Source organism: Anopheles stephensi, chromosome 2, assembly GCF_013141755.1.
Source record: "Anopheles stephensi strain Indian chromosome 2, UCI_ANSTEP_V1.0, whole genome shotgun sequence".
NCBI lineage: Eukaryota > Metazoa > Arthropoda > Insecta > Diptera > Culicidae > Anopheles > Anopheles stephensi.
The window spans coordinates 52,853,391-52,862,651 of record NC_050202.1 but is presented as its reverse complement, the minus strand read 5'-3'; the positions used below and the strand labels follow the sequence as shown (position 1 = coordinate 52,862,651).

Genomic DNA, 9,261 nt, shown 5'->3' with positions numbered 1-9,261 from the left:
GAGCAAAGCGATTAATGATTACGGTTACTGGAAGCAGTAAATCAATGATAAGTTGCAAAATATTATTGCAACGTTTAATAAGCAGACTTTGCGCAGCTGTATCGCATGCTATCAGTAGATAAGACGGTATACGGTTTGATTGCTAAATGCACCTAAGTTATTAGTTTTAAGGTGTGTTTGAATGTGTGCATACCTATATTGACAGTATAAGTGTGGTGATTTGTTGTTAAAATTACATTAAAAGCTTCTAAGAACAAAAACAATACTTCAGTTAAGTCGAAAGCCAATCTGGACGTTTTCTGGCAGCATTGTTATTACAACCTTCGATAGCTCAGTTGGTAGAGCGGTGGACTGTAGAAGATCGCAATTGTGATAATGAGTAGTAATCCATAGGTCGCTGGTTCAAATCCGGCTCGAAGGAGATATTGAAGTAATATTTTATTTAGTTTCTTTACATTCAACCTTGCTTAATATAAATGTGTTAATAAAATATAAGTGTAAAAAAACGTTATGTTAATGTATCTCCGGTTTAATGTATGCAATCAATATGAATTTTTGAAGTTAATTCAAATTCAAATTTTCAATTCATTGTTTTTAGCTAAATTAGATTCACATAACAATTCATCTATTTTTTATTGCTTTGTTATTTATTTTATATATTGCTTTGTTATCATTTACAAAAAAATTTACATTATTTTGCAGAAACATGCTTGAGCTTAAGCATTTACTGTTTAAATTTTGGAGTCAACTATGGTGAACAGTATTAACAGTTAAAGAACCTTAAAATATTTTTTAAAATTAATTTATTATTTAACGTTTATTGATTTTTCGAATTTTTCGATTTAAAACTGTTTTTTTAGATAAAATTTATCAGTAAATTAAAAACTGATTTAAAAATTTGATGTTGTAAGTAACAATTTTATTTCTTAATGGATATGTATAATAATGCACGACACCATTTGCTTATTTTTTAACCTCTTATTTTGTGAAAAACTTTCTTACCCTTACCACATAAATAAGTATAAAAATGGAAAAGCTTTTCCCAGCACAACATTTCATTGCTGGTATCTTATGATTGACCCCGACGTGATTTGAACACGCAACCTTCTGATCTGGAGTCAGACGCGCTACCGTTGCGCCACGGAGTCTTCGTGTAAGATGCTAATTGTTTTTCCCACCAGCTCGCTTGTTGTGGTGTGTCCGTTTATTCTATTTTTCCCCCCTTCAACACTGACGTTTCTTAATTAAAACCACCCGCACGAGAATAGCAGCTCGCCCCCACCCACTAGCCCTATCAATTGTTGCTGTTGCATGCTCAAAAAGTGCACTGGCCTGGGTGTTTGCTTCCACATCTTTGAACCTGACCGTCCAGTACTTCGGTTCGGAAAGTACGGACCTGTGGTTGTGTAAACTACCACCCCACGAGGAGAGAACCCGGTAATCGTTGTCAATCTAGTAGGTAGTACGGGTGAAACAACTAAGTGAAAATCAAACAAACTTCTACCACAACTCCGCCGGTGCTTCGGACCGCCCCTGGTTTGTAACTTATAATCCAGTTTCGGTAAAGTGAATTTTAATTAAACTAAAATTGATTAAACACATCCCTAACGCCACAAGTTAGCGGGCCAAAGTTGAGCGCCAGCAGGTTAGCATCTGCAAGGGTAAGTTTCAGGAGATTTGGTAAAGAATGCTCCCCGGACGTGGCCGTTTATATTGCAACAGGTCAGCGGGCATTAAGGTGTGTGGGAGCGTATTGGCCGAGGTGTCCAATGTCCAATAGCCAGGAAAGATTATTTTGAAGGCAGTACATACTCCTTCCGTAGAACTGTTATACTCTTACCCCAATAAATGGTAGACATCGTCCGGTCATTTTGTTTTCTTCTCCATGCACCCTTTCGAATTACCAAGGGTCTTTGGGTCCGGTGTCGCTTCGATGTGATATCTAGCCAGGAGTTTCGAACGAAAGCAAAGTTTTAATTGAATTCTTTCTCCTTTGCACAGCATTTTTTGCCCATATTTGTCTCATCTTTAGCGAAGGTAACAGTAGCAGTGCAAGACGATCATACCTTTTTGTATGCTTCTTGATAGGATCTTACATCGCTTGCTTTGGTCTCTCTCTCTCTACTAGCTATGGCTGAGAACCTGTGGACAAGATTGCACCACACTTGACGAACCAGCAGCAAACCATTTATTTATTTAAATCTTACAGCGCAAATTCCGATCCAAAAGACGATTGATCCAACTGGGTGCCTCATCTCCTCCGCGGTGGCTCAGCTCCATCTCCAGGTTGCCTTCTAATGCTAAAGCTCACGTTTGTTTACAGCCGGTGGAACTAATTTGACGAACGGTGAACGAACGGCGAGTTTAAAAATGTATGAAATTCCGGATTTTACGAATATCTACGGTACGTGGCACACAGCCAAGCACACAGTACACTTCCGATAAGGGAGGATCAATTATTCATGCTAATGAAACGACGGGATGATGATGGTGCGCTTCTGACGTTTCGGTTCGATTATCCTGAGCATGATGATTATGATGACGTGCCCTCATCACCGTTGCGTGAGTTATGATTTTTCTGGTCCAGATAAGTCCAACGGATCAGTGCGAAGCCAGCACACGGGCAGGCACACGCTACATCAATAATGTATGGCTAATGTTTGCGATTTAGCTGTACATTCGCTGCCAGACCTCCGGGAGCTGAGAATTTTCTTTCACTTTGGTAAGATCTTCGAACGCCCGGTGTGCGTATGGGAATGCTGTCTCAATGCTGTGGATGGTGAAAAAAATAAAAGCTTTGGCAGCGTTGGCAGCAAGTCAAGCAAACGTAATCCCGATTACGAATTATGTCTTATCAGATCGTTTTCATTAGTGGGGTGTAAGCGTAAGTGCATGCGGGAGCTTATCAACTTATAAAACGTAAATAGCGAGGCGAAATGGCGCGATTTAGGAGATATCGCAGCTAATCAACAGTTCGATTGACAAGTATAAATAGATTCAAGCGAATTGTTTGTTAAGTAGAATGAAATTTACACAAGCGGCTCCATAGCTCAGCTGGTTAGAGCGTCGTGCTAATAACGCGAAGGTCGTGAGTTCGATCCTCTCTGGAGCCAGAGTAAGTGTATTTTTGTTTAAAAATTGCGCGGAAAACCACGAATATGACGCACTCATTCATAAAATAGCAAATGGCAATAAGGCTCAATCCTTCGTCTGTTCCTTTTGAGCGTTACAAAATGAATGAAAACCTAATGAATGAAATGATATGAAAAGCAAAACAATACAATACAATTGAGGTCATTGTTGAGGGTTCAAAAAGTTGAACGCAATCATCATACTCGGAGTGATGACCCTCTAAGATATATTTTATTAAAAAAATGTTTCTCAAATTAAAATAAAATCATCAAAATAACTCAAAAAAATAACAGCCAAATTTATATAAATTCGGAAATTTTCAATTTTCAAAAAAAAATCTTAGACAACACAAGCAAGGTTGCTTCCTTGCTTCCAATTTCTAGTTTGCATGATTTAAATCACCCATTTAAGCAATCATGCGTATTGGGATTGCACTATTAACAATTTTTTATATACATTGACAAATTTATAAAAAACAAGAGAGCAACTATATGTTGTAGATATTAATGTAATTTAATAAAATAACCAAACATTACTTCAGACCCCTGATAAATAATCACATAGAAAAATATGTCAAGTATGGATAAGTAATAGAATATTTATGTCCAAATTTCATACACATGGAAGTGGTGAGGACTGTGGTGTTTGCAGTGTTATCAATTAGCTCTATTTTTGCTGTAGATTTTATATACTATTATTATTTATAGGCTCCATAGCTCAGCTGGTTAGAGCGTCGTGCTAATAACGCGAAGGTCGTGAGTTCGATCCTCTCTGGAGCCAAAACGGTGTTTTTGTTTGTTTGATTGCAGCTGACTATTGTTGATAATGCCTGGGTGTAGAAGAAAAACACATTAAAACAAATAAAACTAATCATCAGTAACGATTGATAATGATTAATTTAAAATATCACATTCATGCTACTTTACATCACTTGAACTATCGCGTATAATATTTAAATATGGGGTTGTGTAGCACAGGACAGCTATAAAGAAGGAGGAGATGGAGGAGCTGTCTTGTGCGAGGAATATGGAATATAAATGAATCAGGTGCTTCTTCTAATTTACCTAACTTTTCATCACAGAGTAAGAACTAGAACAGGAAAAAAACAGATTAAGAAAAACCCAACTCGTACAACGCTTAAAAAATTAAATAAACACGTCACTTTAAGTGTATGATATAACATCAATGTTTCAATTAACAAATTATTTTTTTATTTCCTACTTTTACCTTTCGCTTTTTTGCATAACAAATAAAATAAACCATTTGTATATGTCTCATTTGATCGTTTTGGTTTGATTAGTAGTCTGTATTGTAGTGTAAAACACATAGATTGTAACAAAAATACATGTTCCATCGCAGACATTAATAAAATCTATTTAAGATTTAACTTTGTATTTGTTTTTGAAAGCATACAAAATTGTAAGATTGTTTATTTCCTTATTTTGCTCATACTCATAACCTTTTGCTAATTATGAAGACTTCTACTATCATTCCGAGTGTTGCTTTGCTAGAACCGCTGCTTAAGCTAAACACACGATCGTGTATTATTAGGTTTTATTCCGTGAGGGTAATATTTAAACGACTGTACTGTTATTTAATTTAAATAGGTTATAGAAAAAAAATCAGATCCCATCCAGACCGCCTCCCCGTTCGCAGGGCTGACTGCTTTGCTAAGGGTAAAATAAAGTCACAAAAACAGAAATGGCAGGTCGAAACCTTTAGAGATTGTAGGGCCAATGAAGAGAATTTACACCACCTCTTTAGTAAGTATTTCATCAGTTTTCATATAATTCACGCGTTGGCAAAGAAAACTTCAGACAACGCATCGCGAGATAAAAATAGAAAAAAACGATAACAGCCATTACAACGGACCGCATGGTGATCCCACCGGTAACAAACGCTCGTGAAGCAATAGAGGCTCCATAGCTCAGTTGGTTAGAGCGTCGTGCTAATAACGCGAAGGTCGTGAGTTCGATCCTCTCTGGAGCCATGATACCGTAGTTTTTGCTTCTTTGATTGTTGTTGACAATTGTTACTGGCTGCTGTTTGTTATAAAAGTGAAAGAAATTATGTAAATGTAAAGGGAATAAGTGTAATACTAACTTACAGCAACAAGCACTGGTAATTATACTTAATTAAATTATTATTCATTCGGTTCATAATGCTCTGTAGCTTCCCCATTTCTAATAAAAGAATTTATTTGTCTATCATAGCAAATAAATAAAGAATGCGACATACCATGCTCAAAGAACACAGATCAAAAACATTTCTCAAATGGATATTTTTATTTAAAGATTATTATAAAGTTTTTTCCTGGAAATTTATAGGCAAAACAGAAAAACCCAAATGTCTTTACTATTCTTCTTTTTATCTATTGTTTCGCACCTCAAATCGATTGTTTGTTTTCCCTTTGTATGGTTTCTTTTACTTCATTCACCCACAAATAGAAAGTCAAACCTGCCTATCCTAGTCCTGTTGAAATGGAAATGCAATCGAAACAAGCATAATCTAATATATTTTATGTTTGTTCATTGTTGCACAAGCTATCTTTAATAACATCTTAAATGCAAATGGCTTAAATAGTGATTCTCAGGCAAAAAAGCGAATAACTCCATGTTTAAAACAATAGTCGATTTTGCACAAATATTTGTTGTATATTGTTTTACAACATGAAAATTACTGTGTTATTTCAAGATAAACACTGTGAGAGATAAAAATAGAAAAAGAATAAAACAATGCAACAACGTATTGAATGGAAAACAGGGGGATCCCACCAGCAACGAACGAATGTGAAGCAATAGAGGCTCCATAGCTCAGTTGGTTAGAGCGTCGTGCTAATAACGCGAAGGTCGTGAGTTCGATCCTCTCTGGAGCCAAACAAGTTACTTTATTTTAGTATTTTTCATGTTTATAGATAATAAAGTCAATAAATAAAGGCAATAAAGTCTAAGAAACATCTGCTGCAGCTTGTATGCGTTTGTGTTCTACAATATTCTTTTATAAAATGCCACGTAATGAGTTACATTGGAAAATCGGTCAGCAAATGATTGTTAATTTTAGGTTGTTAAAATATTTATTAGTAAAAAGGTCCATTATCACAAAAAATAGCAAGTTGTACACGACATACAAACAGACATTCATAAACTTTTTAAGTCTCACATTTCTGCTACACTTCAAGCAGTTCAATTGTGTTATCAGACACCTGTTCTAATAGCTATACATCGCAAACAAAAACATACACATAAATAGTTGAATGCCGATGCGAATGTTTAATTAAATTTCGAGAAACAATAGAGGCTCCATAGCTCAGCTGGTTAGAGCGTCGTGCTAATAACGCGAAGGTCGTGAGTTCGATCCTCTCTGGAGCCACAGCCGAGATATCTATTTTTGTTACATACTATTAATATTTTAGTCAATGCTTTTCAATGCTTTCAATTGAATATTTTAGGAAATATTCAATGCTACTATTGTGTAGTATTTAATTGAGCACACTTTTAACGTCACACATACAGACATTCACTGTTACGTAGTCATTGTGCTGTGAAGATTTTAATAAAAATCCCTTACCTTAATTTGAAACACATCATCCCGCCACGTGACAAACATAACTGAAGCAGCTGAAACCTAAAATAAACATTTTGCTGACATAGTTACAAAACCAACCACCAGAGTCGCTAACGTCCATCGAATTGTACTCCACCATTTGTCCACGTGTTTCAATTCTCTAAAATGTAAAAATATCGTGTTAAGCGACGTGCTAATTTAAGATTATGATTATTTTGATTGATAATAAGGTAGAGATAGTATTTTTTTTATAAATACATATTTTGCTTAACAATTGTATCAAAATTACTCGTGCGCACTCTAGTGATGAGTTTTGAAACTTCTTTCTTACAGACTTTGAAATTCAACAAGCGATTTCGGATTTCATTCTGTTTTAGTGAAATACGTTAGTAGAATTTGACACAAAATTTACCTTTAATTTTACTGCATTACTAAGCATTACATGTAGCATTAGCATCGAAAATTCCATCCCACAACGAAACAGAACCATACTGTTAAAGTATATCCTTTCCCGTGCACGCACTCTCGAATGGTTGCGCTAGTATGTGTGTGTGTGAGGGTACGCCATCCAACTCTGCTACAACTACCACCATCAGCGGGAGCTGTCAAAATCCGTAACGAAAGGAAAACAGCCCCCGTGCATTTTACACCCCATTGAATGTGTCTGGTTCTTTGTGCATTGTTTCCGTAGCAAAAACCCGTCTTCATACCACCAGATTCGTTTGTTCCAGTTTCCAGTGAAATGTGAATAGTGAACGATAGAAACTAGCAATAGTATGTAGCAGTACGGACCGTAACGGATAGTTTTGCCACAATCGAACCAGTGGTTTTCCCGTAAGCAATCAGCTTAATATCCTTACCCAAATTGCTGTGTGAATCGGGGTGTCCGCGAGACCGGGAGTTACAGCGCACAAGGTAACGTGATGCAGTACAGTGCAGGCGATAAAGGTGACGATAGTTGTTGTTTACTGCACTGGCTGGACTGGTGCATCATTGACGTCATTTACCTCGCTGGTGGTGGGCGAGCGAAAACAACGGTGGAAAATTGTGTGCCACACCATCGACACTGAAGCAATTCCGAATCCAGCTAGACGGGCCAGCTGTGTGTGGAAGGGAAATGTTAGAAAAGCTTTGTGCATCAACAGTTTGTAACGCATGCATTGATTACAAAACGAACATATTACTGGAAAACGACCTGAAACAGTGAACAAACATTTCCGATTTATTCGTTGGTGGCGAGTGTTAAATCCTAGAAGTTCCCCGGGACTAGATGCGAAAGATGTGTATTATTCCCAAGAGGGTGGATGTACGGTTGTATTGGTGTGCTATCACCGGTTGGCGCGTCGGAGTGTGCGTACGAGTGGAGAAAAACACAGAGGCAAAACAATAATATACGAGCAACATCCTGCAGCAGGAGCACAGTGGGTGAAAATGCTGTCCATGTTGGACGCATACTTTAGCTGAACATTTTCAGATGTTTTTTTTTATAATTTATAATTATAAGTTTAATTGTAATATAAAATAAGGAAGAATTTAATTGAATAATTTTCTTAACTAATTTTATGTGCAATTTGCTGGAGGCGCCTGGTGTTTTATACCAAAATATTAAGAAAACCCAAACCAAACTGTTTAATCCTTTGTTGTGTAGATTTTTCTTTTTCAAACGTATTGACAATAAACATTACCTTTTTATAAAATTATTACAATCCTTCAAACCCTCAACGACTCCATTTCTCACCCACTGTGCGCCAACCCAGCACCAACTCGGGCTACAAAAGGTTGTTAGCGGGCTGAAAGTGAGCGTGGAATTCGTGACGAAAACAAATAGTGCTGTCCACTATCACGGTGCCCATGCCCATGTTTCCTTATACGGTTTCACATTACTAAGTTTGAAATTTGCGGAAACGCGAAATGCAAATACAGTGCCCGAAATAGTATAATGTGCCGATAAAGGTTAGGTTAGTTACAAGGAGCAGCAGCAGTAGTGACGTGTTTGTTCGCGTAAGAAATGGGCGCGTGAGCGTGAACGGGACCGCGTTGTGCAACAGGATAAACGAGCGAGACGGCGCACACGTACACTGACAGTGGTGCAGTGGCGATACAACAACAGAAAAAAAAGCCACACACACGGCCGATAGCACGGACAACGATAGGAACAAAGAAAAACGAAAGCCAACGCCAAATGATACAACGACACGCCGCCACGGGACGCGACTCGAAGGGGTCGGGGGCTGTGAGTTTGAGCGAGTTTAACTCTGTGTAGCCACTTGTTGTGTTGTGCAGTTGTGAGGTGCCGTACTATCGACCGTGAGTAATGAGTGTTAGCGCCACATGATGATGATGATGTAGAGTGACACAATCGTTCGGCCCCAACAAAAAACCTCCAAACAGTGAATCCTTTTTACATCGTTTTTATTTTCGTTTTTATTGGCTTCTACTGCTCCATACAGTTGTGTGAGTTGAATGAAGGGGAATCACATTTCAACCCCGGGAATTTCGCCCCACCGCTGAGGAAATCCTCTCGCACACACTTCTCCTGCGGGACTTTCCCGCAAGGAAATTGTA

General features: G+C 37.7%; 7 non-coding genes across 7 annotated transcripts; 6 read left to right on the top strand and 1 right to left on the bottom strand.

The window, feature by feature from the left end:
* Positions 1–320: 320 nt before the first annotated feature.
* Trnay-gua lies at positions 321–421 on the top strand. The gene is made up of 2 exons: positions 321–357; positions 386–421. It is a non-coding gene; the product is annotated as a tRNA-Tyr (tRNA).
* A 655-nt stretch (positions 422–1,076) lies between these two features.
* On the bottom strand, positions 1,077–1,148 carry Trnaw-cca. Its single transcript has one exon. It is a non-coding gene; the product is annotated as a tRNA-Trp (tRNA).
* A 1,891-nt stretch (positions 1,149–3,039) lies between these two features.
* On the top strand, positions 3,040–3,113 carry Trnai-aau. Its single transcript has one exon. It is a non-coding gene; the product is annotated as a tRNA-Ile (tRNA).
* Positions 3,114–3,838: 725 nt separating this feature from the next.
* Positions 3,839–3,912, top strand: Trnai-aau. The gene has a single exon. It is a non-coding gene; the product is annotated as a tRNA-Ile (tRNA).
* A 1,136-nt stretch (positions 3,913–5,048) lies between these two features.
* On the top strand, positions 5,049–5,122 carry Trnai-aau. The gene has a single exon. It is a non-coding gene; the product is annotated as a tRNA-Ile (tRNA).
* An 812-nt stretch (positions 5,123–5,934) lies between these two features.
* Trnai-aau lies at positions 5,935–6,008 on the top strand. Its single transcript has one exon. It is a non-coding gene; the product is annotated as a tRNA-Ile (tRNA).
* A 419-nt stretch (positions 6,009–6,427) lies between these two features.
* Trnai-aau lies at positions 6,428–6,501 on the top strand. The gene has a single exon. It is a non-coding gene; the product is annotated as a tRNA-Ile (tRNA).
* The last annotated feature ends 2,760 nt before the right edge of the window (positions 6,502–9,261 follow it).